The following is a 16,433-nucleotide window of genomic DNA, read 5'->3' on the forward strand; positions in this document are numbered from 1 at the left end:
TGAAGCATAATCACCATTGACTTCATAAAATTCCTCCAACGCCATACTGTTGGAAAGGAGAGAAGAACAGTCACCATTGTTTTCTTCTTTTTCTCTGTTCGGGAGAGAAGAATTAAAAAAAAAAAAGGTGAAAGGTGTTAATGGAGAGATAGAATACTGTGTACAGTTCCTTTAATAATTTGTTAATTTAAATGAGTAAAATAAAAATTAAGAAGAAAAAAAACATGGGAAAACAAGAAACCACTCATGAGACGTGGACCAACCACAACACCAGGAACGTGCATCCCAATTTTGGAGGGGTGCACAAATTTGCACTATTCGATGAAAACAGAGAAAGATAAGAGGAAGAAAAGAACAATCTTATTAGGAGATTAGGGTAGAAGCATTACATAGTTTTCTTTATATACAACCCTAGGAATCTAGTTTGACCGCACATCCATGGTCCGTAGGCCCTGTAACACTCCCCCTTGTGCGGTTCAATAACAAAACAAAACTTTATACATAGTGCTTCACATATAGTTCTTCAAATGTCGTTTTCCTTGATGACTTGTGTCGAAGTCCATTGCCTCATTAAAACTTTGGTAAGGAAAAATCCAGTGGGACAAAACCTTGGTACAACTCTTCACATGTAATACTTCACATGTTGTCTCGTACTTTACATGTATTTTATCACATGCAATACGATCTTAAAAGACCGATGAGTCTAAGTTAATTGTCTCGTTAAAACTTCGTCAAGGAAAACCCAAAGGGATAAAACCTGAATTAAAGAAAAAGAGTACAACATAGTTGGATGCGTATACGCTGCCTCATTAAAAACCTTGCCGAGTAACAAAACCCTGTGGGAAAAAGTAACCTCAGTGAAGAAAAATAGTTCGACACACCATTAGATGCTCCCCCTAATGTCAGAAAATTTTCATTAGTCTAATGCATCCAAAAGGAGTTTTTCACACTTTACTTTGATGACTTGAATATTAATAAAACCCTGTTGTTGATTCTGGAAGTTACGTTGCTCAACATACTATCGCGTTTCATTTCTTTGATTCAGATATTTTCAGTAATATCAACGCGATCTTTATGTCTTCAACGTTCAATATACTTGATCTTATTAGTGTTGTCTCGCTAAAAACCTTGTCGAGTGACAAAACCCTTTGGGAAAAACTATTCTCAATCGAAGTGAAAAAGAGTACAACACAACTTCAATTTCGAAGTAAAATATGTCGACATCATATCCTTGGATCCTCCCCCTCATGTTGGCATCTCCCCCTGATTACTTTCAGAGTTGTTCCAGGCAGTTCCTTTAGTCATGTACCTTTCGAAACTAAATATCGGTAATGACTTAGAAAATAGTCTACCATATATCCCCCTGATTACTTTCGTTGGAAAAGAGATCATTGTTCCTTCATAATCAACAACTTTTGGATTGCACTTTCATTAGCATTCCTTTTTATGTTTTTGCAGGGATAAAACAAATTTATGTCAATGGTTACTTTTAAGTACATGATTACATTCACTATACCATTCCAATGTTGTTGCGTTGGGGCTAAACTATATCTAGCTAACAAGTTCCCCGAGAATGTAAAATTTAATCGAGTACATTATTATACTAAGTACAACAATGTGTCTATTGTACTTAGATATGGGAATTTCATCTCCCAACACATATTCATCATCTTCCTTTAGACGAAATGGTCACTTACTTACATTTGAACCTCGACTAATCATGGGAGTGCTATCAGCATGCATGTCCTTGTTAAATTTCCTCACAACTTTAGATATATGCAAACTGGTGGAATAATATACCACAACCTCAGTATTCAGTCGATCTTTCCCCAAAATTTTCATCTCAAATTCGGATTTCAAATAGATTTTAAGGTCTCTTATTGCATCAAGAGTACCCATCATGTCTGTACCATCGACATAGATAGCTATAATTCCAAATCAGGAACTTTCTTGTAAATACGCAAGGAATAATAACTTAATTGTCTATCCCCTCCAAATCAAATAGTCACTTAGACGGGTATACCACATCCGCCTGATTGCTTCAATCTATAAGTGAGTCACTTGATTTGCAAACAAAAGGCTATCAAGTACTTTTGTAAATATCTTTTATCTCTTGATGCTTTTAGAGATACGTAACAACCACTTACATATGCTGCATTTCAAGTCCTTTTGAAACTACCTAGCTAACTAAGTAGCAAAATGTTATAATGCTCATTACAACAAACTAAAGAATTCCAGGGCTTTGTGAGATACCTCGCGCCACAAGGAGAGTCTGTATACCATTACGACTTCATTATTCTCACTGCGCTTTGTGACAAATAATCATGTATGTCCACATGCTTTACATTTGGTTGGTTAGCACTACCACACCAAATACCTATATATTTGTCAAAGAATCAAATTCTACTTGGATTATGTAGGCCAAATATGCTCTTTGTTGATATTCAAACAATAAGAAGCATGGTTCGATCTCATCGTGCTCAAATTCCTTGAGCAACTGTATATGAAAATAATAATCATTAATATGCTCGAACGATCTTTCCATTGACTCGTGTGTGTTCTCATAATCCACTTGGGATGTCATTGTTCTCTGGAATCATTAAACTTCAGAGCGTCTTCAAGTATTGATTCATGGACATAGTCAGAGACAATCAAATGATATGATTTCATTAATGATACAAATTAGGTTGTGCCTTACTCATCTACATACTTTCTAGGTGAGCATTGATCGAACCTGGTGGTCTCTCCAACTTCCTTTATGGAGCCACGGCCTCAACCACACTTCCACTAAGTGTAGTTGCAAGACCTTATTCTATGGTGTATATCCCTTATTGAGGATTTGTAACCTTGCAGGTAGGTTTGTGATAGACACATTATTGTGTCTAATTTGATCTCAATACTGTATATTGTTGGCACTCGAGTTTGTACTAATTTTGGTGTTTTATATGTTTGTAGGCACCTTTGGAAAATAAACATTTTTGGAAAATTCGGCTCGAAAAGTTGGTAAAAGCTCCCATGAGGGGCACCCCATGAGGGGCATGTGCTAAAGGGATACCATAAATGGATTAGGGGGAGATTTGAAGAGATTCAATCGCTAGAAACAGCTGGGTTGAACGTGATTAAGCTAAACATGGCTAGTGCAAGTGATTTCACGAAGCAGATTTGGCTGGATAATTTGTTCTCGGCAAAACAAAGCCATGAGTTATTAGGGGTCCTGTTTGGTTCCAATTATGGAAGTTACGTGACCAGATGGGTAAGAAGATATTCTGTTTGATTTGGGTACATCCTATGAAGATTTTGGAGAGGTTAAAACAAGCCAGCAGACGCGTGCATGGAAAGAAAATTTCTTGGGAATATTTTCATTCACTGCCGAGTAATGGGAAGATTTTTTGGATTAATGAGAAGTTATTCTTGGTCCAAAGGTGTATAAATATAACTCTTGGGTTAGCATAGAGGGGATGGAGAGTTTGTGAGAAGTATAGAGCATTAAAGAAGCGAGAAAATCAAGTTACAGGAAAGTTTCTGCTGCTGCTGCTGCCATTGAAGAACACGAAAAACGGACAGACCAGGGAAGTCGTTCTTCAACAGTGATAACGACTAACACGTGAGGGTCTTAGAATACTCTCAGCACGCAGTTTATTTCTATCGTTCTGTAACAGTGGTCTGCAACCAATTATAGTGTTGCAAACACCTGATTTACTCAATTATTTTCCTTTTCATCATTTGTAAAACACTTGTGAGCATCAATGAAATATTTTGAGAGGTTTTCCAACATGATGAGCGGCTAAAATACCTGGTGACTGAGGCACGGAGGAGCTATTCACTCATGTTTGATTGGTAAATTCTTTTTATAATTTCTTAATTATTTATTTTATTTAATTCACTTGGATCAATAAAAAAAAGAGATAAAAATGGTTTTTTAATTAGTTGTGAATCAGTTTGATGTTTTATGCTTAGAATTAATTCTTTGATAAATCATGCTTAAGGATTACAATTTAATATTTGGACACCTTATAGATTAATAAGTGATTTAATGGAAAAAGAGCTAGATAATAATTATGAAATATTTTTGTAACCAATCAACTTGAAGTAATAGTGAATCCGGAGCCTTAGTCCATTTTAAATCTTGACATCACTCTTTGAAAATTAATTTGCTTTATTTTATTAAATCTAAAAATTATTTCCTTCATAAATCTGAAACGAATCTTTTTACCACTATCACTACAACAACTTTGAAAAATCATCAAATTTTTGGCGCCGCCGACGCGGATTTGTGCTTAGGTAGAATTTTTAGGTTTTTATTATTTTTTATTTTTTCATTTGTTCCTCTTTACGTTTCTTTGTTTTGTCTTTGATTTGCAGGTTTGAAGATTGGACACTAAGGACTTGGAACAAAGCTCAAAGCTAAAAGAAAAAAAAAGAAGACAAATAATTTTTAGGATTTAGTTTTATTATTTTTTTTTAATTTTATTTTTTTTAGAATTGTATTAGGAAATTTTTGTAATATTTTTGCACTTTACTTTGGACTTTGGACATTTGGACAATTTTTTTTTTAAACCCTACGGAAGGGTACCCTTAAATACAAACTGTTTGCAGGGAAGGACGACGATTACAATATCGTCTCGGCCCCTCGGGTTCGTACACGACATAGGAGTCGTGGCCCGAGTCGACTTCAGCGGTTCTTCGCCCGTCTGGTACGGGAGGTAAGTCTTTCGAAACACCCGAATCTCCTGCAAGCGGGTTTACTGTATGCCTTAAGGTGATTATATGTTGAGGACTGAACCAGTTGCTTTAAATTCCTAGTAAAGGGCAAGGACTGGCCATACAAGATAAGGGTTCGGATTTCATCACCGTTCTCTTCTTGCCCGCCTTAGGAAAACGAAACCAAACGCGAACCTAAGCCTAAAATTTTGAATAGAACGAGACCTATAGGGTAACGAGCTTAATAGGACAGTCATTCGAAAAATATTGGTTACTCTTTTGAGCATACTTCGAAGTTCAGGATGGTTTTGTGAGTTGAATGCGTGACTGCGCCGCCTTGAATACCGGTGAGGCCTTGGGTATCAAAGCTCCACTGAGCTTCCCTCGCCTCTATTCAACTCACTTTGACTCGTACTGATTCCAGAGAATTTGCTCAGATTGTAACGAATTCCTTTTCGAAGGATTAGAAGCTGGTCTAGAAACAATCTAAGTGGAGCCATCATGCTTTTTGTTTGCTAGAAATTTTTAGGTTTGATGGAGTCCCTGTGTGTTTAGAACCTCCCTTCCTTAGGATTTTTGTTTGTGTATGCCAAGAGCGCTCGATCCTTTACAGAGCGTGCTTGGAAAAGAATATTTTGGCCGTTTGATTAGTGACGAGCCTAAAGTTCTTCTTGTGAAGCGGGGAGCTCGAAGACTCTTCTTTTGAGAGCCCTATTTTTGGAAACTTCAGTTTTGAGAATCTGTCTCTTCGTGAGGAAATACCCCTAGTACTTCTGTTGTGCCACATGACAACTTTGAAAGATTACATGTTCCCAACTAGGTCCACCGAGCCTCTTGCATTAAATTGCCAGCCACTACGGCTAATTTCGAGATAAAACCTAGTATTCTCCAGATGATCCCTATATTCTTAGGAAAGGATGATGAGAACCCTTATTTTCATATTAGGGACTTTGAGGAAATTTGTGGAACAATTAGGATAAAGGACCTTACCGATGAAGTCTTGAAACTTAAGATGTTTCCCTTTTCTTTGAGAGACAAAGCCAAGACCTGGTTGAACAACCTACCGTCTGAATCCATAGAAACATGGCAGGAACTTATCGCTGCCTTCTATATGAAGTTCTACCCTAAGCATAAAACTGCAGCTGTTAGGCAGAACATTAGTACTAGTGTGCAACAAGAGGGAGAGTCTCTTTATAGATTTTTAGAGAGATTCAATGATCTTCTATCCCAGTGTCCTCACCATGGATTTGATAAGATGAAACTTGTAGAGATTATTTATAATGGTTTAGACTATTCGACCAAAACCATGGTCGAGTCTATGTGCGCTGGTGAGTTCACTAGTAAAAAATTTGATGATGCTTTTACCTTCTTAGGAGCTATCTCTGAAAAATCCCAACAGTGGGAGTCTTGTGTTGAACCCCCTAAAAGACTCTTGGTCAATAGAAGTAGCAACAATATGGTAGATACGAGTTTTACGTCAGATGCTAAGTTTGTTGCTTTATCTAGAAGGTTAGAAGCATTGGAAATGGGTCAATCTAAAAATAAGTCCCTTGTTGAACCTAATAGAGCCTCTCAAGTCTCTAGTTGTGGAATAGAGCCCGATAACTCATTCTGGGAAGGTCAGGTTAGTGAAGAGCAAGCTCATGCTGTCTATAACAATGCTAGGTTTGAAAACCGTCAGAAGTTTGACCCCTACTCAGAGACCTACAACCCTGGTTGGAGAAACCATCCTAATTTCTCTTGGTCTAAGGGCCAGAATCAAGGCCAGTCTAGTAATTCTCAGCCTCCCCCAGGTTTTGGTTATACTAAGAACTCTTCAGGTCAGACCCAGAACCCATCTGAGAATAGAATAACTAGCTTAGAGGAAACCCTTAGTATATTAAGGAAGAGCCAGGAGATGCTATCACAAAGCCAGGAAATGTTAGTAAAAAGCCAGGGTAATTTTCAAGAGGAAACCAAACAGAATTTTAAGAATAGTGCCCAGTCTTTTGCTAAATTAGAGCTTCAAGTCGGCCAAATAGCTAAGTTTATCAATGAGAGAGAAGAAGGAAGGTTCCCTAGTCATACTGATCCTAACCCTAGAGGAGAGAAATCGTACAATCATGTGAACTCTGTTACAACCCTTAGGAGTGGAAAGAAAGTTGATAATAAGGTCGACATACCTGAAAGTGAACATGTTAGTTCACCCTTATGAGCCAGAAAATGAGGAGACTGATAGAGTCTCCAAAGAGACCAATGAGGGTCCTGATGAGCCCGCTTTGTTCCCAGAGCCCCGTTCCCCCAGCTGCTAGTTCCGACTAAGAGGGAGTCCAACTTTAATGATATATTGGAGGTTTTTAAGCAGGTTAATATCAACCTTCCATTATTAGATGCAATTAGGCAGATTCCCTCTTATGCCAAGTTCCTTAAGGACTTGTGTACGCGAAAGCGTAAGCTCAGTGTCCAGAAGAAAGCCTTCATAGCTAGTCATGTGAGTTCTATTATTCAGAATACCACTACTCCTAAGTATAAAGACCCAGGGTCCCCTACCATTGCTTGTACAATAGGTAAGTACCGTGTTGAGAAAGCGTTGCTTGACTTAGGAGCCAGTGTGAACTTACTCCTACCATGTGTACCTTAAGCTAGGACTTGGTGAGATGAAACCTACCCAGATACACTTCAGTTAGCTGATAGGTCCGTTAAAGTTCCTCGTGGTGTGATCGAGGATGTTCTCATAGAGGTTGACAAGTTTATTATCCGTGGATTTTTATCCTAGATACCCAACCTGTCCCTGACCCAGAGAACCAAATACCAGTGATTTTAGGTCGCCCGTTTTTAGCTACATCCAATGCGATCATAACTGTCGAAATGGTATTATGAATTTGTCTTTTGGTAATATGACTATTGAGTGAACATTTTTAATATTAGTAAGCTACATCTGAGCTAGATGACACGTATGAAGAGGTCAACATGATAGGAACCTTAGTCCGAGTCTTACCAAACACTTCGGAAGATCCATTAGAGAGTTGTCTAGCCCGTTTTAGCATGGATTTCGACGATGATAGCAACATTGAACAAGTAAATGCTCTGTTGGATTCCATTCCTATGTTAGATACCGATAGATGGAAATCTAGTTTTGAACCATTACTAGCTACCGAATCTACCTTAAGCCCTTATTTCGAAGAGCCTAAAGATCCTCCTAAGTTGGACCCCAATTATGCATTTGTAGGCCCATCTGAGATTTTGCCTATAACTTCCGATTTGGATAGTGATCATGAGATTAGGCCAGTAACCGTGCTTCAACACAATAAGGAAACTCTAGGGATGACCATAGAGGATATGAAACATATAAGTCCTATAGCTAGTATACCTCAAAAATTTAGAGGATGAACCACCTGATTATAACTCAGAGAAAGCAATTGACCTTTTTCAGGAACCGGATGGTCTAGAAATTAGGAATATTGTGACTAGTTTATCTAGAGACACCCAAAACTCTAAGTTTGGGGGTAGTGAACTAGAAGAAGCTCTAGAGTATTTTAAATACTCTCCGGATCCGGAAATTCAAGCCATAGTTAAAGGTCTTACGGAGAATAGTGATTACCCTAAATTTGGGGGTAGAGATTGTCAATTATCCCCAGTAGAAGTCCCTAACTTGGGACTCAAGCCTAGTGCATCTGAGGTATCGCTTGAGTCTATTCAGACTCCACAACCTGATCCGCCTGATACTGTTCAGGAGGAAATCCATATATTAGAAACCCGTTTTTCGGATGAATCTATTTTTCAAGACACTCTTATGAAGCCCAACTGGAGGCTCTGGATAGATCCGGTTGTCTTGCAAGAAACCTTAGATGAGGATGTGCTCCTTCTGTTCATTTTTCTGAACCAGTGCAGTTGTCTCATATTGGTGTTAGCTCTATTTGGTATTATGGACCCACAACTTTTTCGGCTATTGGTATATGACTTTGGAAGGTGAAGATCCTTTTTGAGGTATTTGATGTCTGGATGAAGACTTTAAACTTAGCACTTCTTGGGAGGTAACCCAATCTCACGCAACATGGTAATATCTTTCCTCAACCCTTTTTGCTTCAAGTGGTAACAATTTCTCCTCGTTCATGCTGTTAATTTTATCATTGGAAACATTGAGGACAATATTAGATTTAAGTTTGGGGGTATGGGAAAATCTTTTAGTTGCAATAAATAAATACGCTCCAGAGCCTGGAGATTTATGCGTATTCAGGATGGCACTAACTAATCTAAGTGGAGGGAAGCATCTTGGTTGTAGGAGTTGAGGAACCAATCTGATTAGATGGAAACATCTATAGAGTCTATTCATAAAAGCACAGAGCTCAGGTGTTAGAAATAACGTGATAGTTGCACCATATCTCGTTGAGTCCTTTTCATTTCATTTTTTTATTTTATTTTTTCATTTTAAACTATGTTTCTCTAAGTGATTAGGTGGGGCACACGATTCAAGTTTTTACCACTGCTAGGGTGAATTAGAGTGACTGAGTTACTAAAAAAAAAAAGTACTGGACCAGTTAGACCAATCGGAATAAGTATTAACACTTGGATAGCAATATGCGTGTGTTCTCCCTGTTTCCGTCGCCTAAGCAAGCATGGAATGCAGGACCCGTGGGAAATATCGTGTAATCTGCTGACAAGAAGCACGCGCTTGGATCAAAAATATCTATTCATGCCGTTAAGTTTTAAAAAAAAAAAGGTTATTGTTCTGTGTAGTCAACTGCTGGTTCCCTTATATTTGCCAGTTTGTTGATCTAGATTTAAGTTATTGACCACTGGTTCCCTTGTATATGCCAGTTGTGTTGAAATTAGTCAGACCGGTATCTCAGTCCATTAGGATAGGTTCATTCTGGAAGTGGCCTTCACACAGATATGTGAAACATCGATCATTTGGTTAACATCAAAACCATGTAAATTTTTCTATTTCCATCTCTTTTTTCTATCCATATGATTAGTTTGACTCCGAATATGATGTCCATAGTGCAACTATCTGAGTAGAGCTCTGTCACTTTATATGAATTTTAATATGCTTGAGTGTAAACTCGTGTACAACAATTGGAATTTCGCATCAGGGTACTTCCTCCTGTAGTCAGTGATTGTAGGCCAACCAAGGAGATTCTTTAGTGACTTCCAAGGTTCGACATAGATAGCTAGGGTCTGGAGTAATGGTTTTGTGGGTACACCTCTGGTAAACCCTCCGGAGACAACACTCCGCCACTAGGGCCATCTAGTGGTTTAACGGCTTTCTGCACGTGCTAAGTGTAGTCATTTCACTTTCTAGATTAGATTTGCTCGAGGACTAGCAAATAATAAGTTTGGGGGTATCTGATAGACACATTTTTGTGTCTAATTTGATCTCAATACTGTATATTGTTGGCACTCTAGTTTGTACTAATTTTGGTTTTTTATATGTTTGTAGGCACCTTTGGAAAATAAACATTTTTGGAAAATTCGGCTCGAAATGTTGGTAAAAGCTCCCAGGAGGACAAGTGTTATTCGGACTCTCACTTTGGATAAGGGGCACCCCATGAGGGGCATGTGCAAAAGGGACACCATAACTGGATTAGGGGGAGATTTGAAGAGATTCAATCGCTAGAAACAGCTGGGCTGAACGTGATTAAGCTAAACATGGCTAGTGCAAGTGATTTCACGAAGCAAATTGGGCTGGATAATTTGTTCTCAGCAAAACAGAGCCATGAGTTATTACGGGTCCTATTTGGTTCCAATTATGGAAGTTACGTGACCAGATGGGTAAGAAGATATTCTGTTTGATTTGGGTACATCCTATGAAGATTTTGGAGAGGTTAAAACAAGCCAGCAGACGCGTGCATGGAAAGAAAATTTCTTGGGAATATTTTCATTCACTACCGAGTAATGGGAAGATTTTTTGGATTAATGAGAAGTTATTCTTGGTCCAAAGGTGTATAAATATAACTTTTGGGTTAGCATAGAGGGTATGTAGAGTTTGGGAGAAGTATAGAGCATTAACAGAGCGATAAAATCAAGTTAAAGGAAAGTTTCTGCTGCTGCTGCTGCCATTGAAGAACAGAAAGAACGGACAGACCAGGGCAGTCATTCTTTAACAGTGATAACGACTAACACGTGACGGTCTTAGAATTACCGTCAGCAGCAGTTTATTTCTATCGTTTCTGTAACAGTGTTCTGCAACAATTATAAGTGTTGCAAACACCCGATTTACTCAATTATTTTCCTTTTCATCATTTGTAAAACACTTGTGAGCATCAATGAAATATTTTGAGAGGTTTTCCAACATGATGAGCGGCTAAAATACCTGGTGATTGAGGCGACGGAGGAGCTATTCACTCATGTTTGATTGATAAATTCTTTTTATAATTTCTTAATTATTTATTTTATTTAATTCACTTGGATCAATAAAAAAAAGAGATAAAAATGATTTTCTTAATTAGTTGTGAATCAGATTGATGTTTTATGCTTAGAATTAATTCTTTGATAAATCATGCTTAAGGATTACAATTTAATATTTGGACACCTTATAGATTAATAAGTGATTTAATGGAAAAAGAGTTAGATAATAATTATGAAATTTTTGTAACCAATCAACTTGAAGTAATAGTGAATCCGGAGCCTTAGTCCATTTTAAATCTTGACATCACTCTTTGAAAATTAATTTTCTTTATTTTTATTAAATCTAAAAATTATTTCCTTCATAAATATGAAACGAATCTTTTTACCACTATCACTACAACAACTTTTGAAAAATCATCAGTTTGCAGCTGGTATGTGTGATCTCATCACTTTAGCGATATCAATGTACATTCTGAAAATCGATTATTCTTTGTCACTTCACATTTACATTTGTGGAGTACAAGAATCAATATGAGACACAATGGGAACATACCACGACAATTCATGTTGTTCCCTTAGAAAATCCTTTTTCGTATCTCCCCCAGCAATGGGAGGACTGTCTCATCAAAGTGATGATCCGCAAATATGGCGGTTAAGATATCTCCTATCAAAGTTTTCAAAATGCGGATAATTGTTGGGAATTCATATCCAACATAATTACTTAATCGTTTTGATGACCAACTATAGTATGATGTGGAGTCGTAGTGGCACATAAATAGCACAACCAAAAATGCATAAGAATACAAATGTCAGGCTTATATCCAGTTACCAACTGGTAGGAAAAAATTGTTGACTAATTATGGGTTCTAAAACGAATAAGTGAATATGCGTGCAATATTGGATATCCCCCAAGCATTTGTAGGAAGGTTGGTACGTATAACCTATCCTTAGACATCATCTATAACCTTTGATGGTAGTCTATGCGAGACCATGGGGTGAGGAAGTTCTACACTGATCATATTAAATATGAAATATTCATCAAGTCCTTTTAATGTGAATATCTAGCATTGCCAAGGTTGGTGAGCCCTTAAATTGTATAAAATGTGCTATGATTGTTTCAAAAACGCATAATTCCTCGTGAACAATAATTAATTCAACACTTTGAATCATGCACTAGATCCATAAATCACTTGAATGGTCCGCATTCTACATGGATATGTCCACAAATATCACCTTGTTTATTTTGTAAAAATGGATTGTTTACCATTTGCATCTTAGGATGGTCTCAATCCTTTTTAATAAAGAACGACTTTGTAAAATGAGTTACTTTAGAAAAAGTTGATTATGAGAGATGCCGTCACTTTGCATTCTTTTAATATTTTTAATTCCCATTTTCTTGTTCACTCAAATAAAATGATGTCCATTTGAGTTCTTTCAAAATAGAACATCATATCAAAACCAAAGTGTCTTTATGGTTATGTCAAAATCTGAATGAGTCAATTCCTAACATTACATTGTCGGTGACGATATGGATTCAATAATCTAAGTATTAGTGATTTACAGTTCACTAGACTAACTGACTCATTATTTTATTTAAAATGTGATTGCTTTCACATTCATTTGAGGTAATTTATAGATTAATTCCCATTCTCACAGCTAGTTTTTGTACAATAATCGTTTGTACAGACTTCGTAGAAACTTAACAAAGTGTGATTAGATCTTAGTTCCTATAGAGCTCATCATGTAATTTTTAATCTTTATAACCAATTAGGCAACAAAGATTGAGTATTTCTTCGCTCGGTAATATCGCATGGTATTATATATATAAGGAAAGAATTCAACATTCAGTTTAATATATTTCCTTAACATTGCTTGTAATAAGTAGTGACGCCTTATTACGTAACAAAAGAAAATCTATCTCATTTACTTTAAAGTGTCATTGTTCATGAAGATGATATACTTTTCATCATAGTTGTGACGCCCCAAATACTAAACCTGCGTAGCTAATAGGATCATAACCTAATTGCCAAGTGAAGCATCAAACCAAGATTACCGATTATAATAATCATAATTACATGAGCTAATCCCAAAGACAAACCCATACACTCTGGTATTATATAAGTGAAGATCTCTCAAGTGATATGAATATAATAATGTGTTGTTTTACAGATTAACAGAAATATACATATACAAGAGCTACGCAACATCTTTAATACGATAAAAGCTTTAAGCCACAAAACGGTTATCTTCGAGCGAACCTTTTCTTCTGATTACTGAAAACTGAAGTGGGAACGAGTTAGAAAATTATCCCAAAGGGGTGCCCAATGAAAACAAATAACTTTCAAGTAATCACTAATATGCTTCACAGTTCTAAAAGAATATAAATCGAAAGAAACAAGAAGAAATTAATCATTCAGCTATTTATGCATCATGAAGCAAGTGTCACTCTAACCTCGCCAAACTCTTTGGAGAAGACGACGCGAGAGCAACCCTAATCAATAATAATAACATCGTCCACACAAAGTGCCCATACAAACCATGATTCAGAATATTACCATAAAGACCGGAAAGTTAGACAAACAAGTATAATATGCACACGAGTGATTTCCCCAAAATAAAATAGTATATATAATAACGAAACGGGGAAGAAGCCGCCCTACTAGGTATTATTATCACGGGAAAGTAGCCGCCCTACTATATATTATTTATATACTATTGAAACGAGGATGAAACCGCCCTACTAATATATTGTAACGGGGAAGAAGCCGCCCTACTAAATAATATTAAAACGGGGAAGAAGCCGCCATACTTAACTTAGCAAAAGGCCGTGGGGAATCACAGACACTCCTTGTGGGGAAATCATACGACACATATTACACGCACATCAAGGCACATATAAGCATTTACATAGATAGTAAAACACACAAACATGCCAAAAGTAATAAAGACTTATCATACTCGCAGTAGAAGGAATGCTTAATGATTACAAGAAGGTTACAGAGTTCCCACCTGATTCTGAAGGCAAACCACTCCTACCTTGAGATCCTCAATCCACTGGTTCATCCTTTAGATCGATCGTTGTTAATGAAGACTAACTGTTAATCATACAAGCACTCTAAGAATTAGCCAAAAGCTCGTACAAGTCTAACTAATGGTTCTAACCCATTTATGACTTTACACCTTTTCATTCTCTATCTTTAGCATAGATAAATGAATTGGGTTGGTTCTATAATCCATTAGATTCGTCTTAAGAAGATCTACAACTTTGTATAAGGAACCAAAAGCTAATTCGGACCCCAAGGGGTCTAATTCATCAAAATAGGAAAACTAACTCTAAGCCCAAGTCCACCAAACCAGCCCATTAATTTAAGGCCCGGTCCATTAGGGTCAAACTAACGGTCGCTGACGGTCAAAGGAGCCAACTAACAGTCATGTCTGTCAAAGTCCAGGGTCAATGGTTCAACTCAGCCATATAGACTGAATCAAGTGAGTCGACTCAGTTAGACAAACTGGGTAAGACAGAACAAGATCTAAATCAGACATCTAGCTCAGCTAACAAAGAGCAGAACACAGCCAAACATTTTAATGCATAATCAAAACACGAAAAACAACATATAATTTCTATCAACCTATTTCCCAGGCTTGAATCAAACTCCAACCATTAAGACATAACTTCCTTCATATTCATTAAACTTCTACCATAACCTCTTGTCACTCCATTACAACTCATCTCTTTATATTCAATATCACAGTTCCCTAAATATCATCATATTTACACAATCACCACAATGCATTTCATCTCCATCTGTAGCAAAAGCTTAGCTTCAATTCTACATTCTTGCACTTCCAGTTCCGCCACCATTGCGGCATCCTTCTATGCAAGTTCTATGACAACAATCTTCAGAACTGACTTGTCTCTACTCAACCCCTCAGCACTACCAATTCATCCATCCTATAACTGCAACTACCTACAATTCAGTTCAACAACACCACAATTATAATCTCCCTTTCAATCACTGACCTTCCTCTTCTTTTTGTTTACCAACAGCTGATCAACAACAACACTAATTCTAACTCTAACTTTATTTTCAATTCCACCATCTCAAGTGCAACACTTCAACCATCCAACTCAGTTCAGTTTCATCATCAAAGTCTCTTCCATAAACTGTATGCATACTAATCAAAATCTGTACATCTAACCTGCAATTTCAGCTTCAATCACTTCTTCATATCTTCATATCAGTTACAACAGCAACATCTCAGTAATATCACCACCAATTCAACTAGACTCAACTCTTATCTGCCACCAATTCAGCTTCTAACAATCATTATCTAGCTGTAACCCATACCAGCTCTTCCTTGATTAACATTTGTAATCTTAGTATCATCATTATCAACATCAATATCACATTAGCTGAAACCAAACAAAATTCTAATTATCCATCTGCACCATCTCAGCCTTCAGCTAGCACCACAACTCCTAATCAATACAACCAGCACCACCATCTCAGTTCGCCACACCAGCAATCTAAAAACACTAACAATCACATCACCACTAACTCATCTCATTCCCTGAAATTAGTTCTCTGTAATTCAACCCACAATCATCAACCCCATTGAAACATCAACAGACCCATCTTCATATCCTCTAACCTTAATTTGATTCACACCTCAATTCTACACAAAACCATCTTCTAAAATAAAAAGCCTAACTTCTGATTCTTCTCTGCAAAACCTTGAATTAAAATCCCAACTTCAATCACCTCAATCTAATTCATCTTCTTAATCAGCAGCAACCGACTCAATCACCCTAATTCACAAGAACCCTAACTTCTGGTTAATTTAGGGAAGAACAGAAACCCTAAATTTCTATGAAATCGAAATTAAACTTCATATATTCATCTACACTTGAATTAACAACAAACCAACTCTATAATCGATTAAAACAAACAATTTCATAAAGAAATTTCAATCAAAAACGAAATCCTAACTCTGCTTACCAAAATTCTGCTTTTCCAGAACTCAAACGACATCAGCAGCATCACCTTCTCCCTCAACTCAATAACTACAAGCTTTCTAAGATCTAATTTCGAGAAACTCAAGCTCGAACCATTGAGAATAAAATCGACCGAGAGGAAGAAAGAAGAAGAACAGAAGAAGCAAAGAAAGAAGAAAGGAAAGAGAAAACAAAAGAGAGAATGATTTCTGATCGACACGCTTAGATGATGATATGGCAACTAGATTTACTAAGGAACACAAGAAAACGGATAAGGGAAACCCCAGTAGGTTTAGATACACAATGATTATTTTGCCCCTCGTATAACTCTGATGTTATCTTCTTCGTCCGGTATCCGAATGACACATTCGAGTAGTCCATTGTGCATAACTTTTCGAGATCTATTCGA

General features: G+C 37.0%; 1 long non-coding RNA gene across 1 annotated transcript; it reads right to left on the reverse strand.

Moving 5' to 3' along the window:
* Positions 1–13,059: 13,059 nt before the first annotated feature.
* LOC113343857 lies at positions 13,060–16,225 on the reverse strand. The gene is made up of 3 exons (XR_003357444.1): positions 16,029–16,225; positions 14,038–14,123; positions 13,060–13,308 (listed from the first exon to the last, which is right to left on the reverse strand). It is a non-coding gene; the product is annotated as an uncharacterized LOC113343857 (long non-coding RNA).
* Positions 16,226–16,433: the final 208 nt, after the last annotated feature.

This window comes from Papaver somniferum, unplaced genomic scaffold (genome assembly GCF_003573695.1).
Source record: "Papaver somniferum cultivar HN1 unplaced genomic scaffold, ASM357369v1 unplaced-scaffold_7, whole genome shotgun sequence".
Taxonomy (NCBI): domain Eukaryota; kingdom Viridiplantae; phylum Streptophyta; class Magnoliopsida; order Ranunculales; family Papaveraceae; genus Papaver; species Papaver somniferum.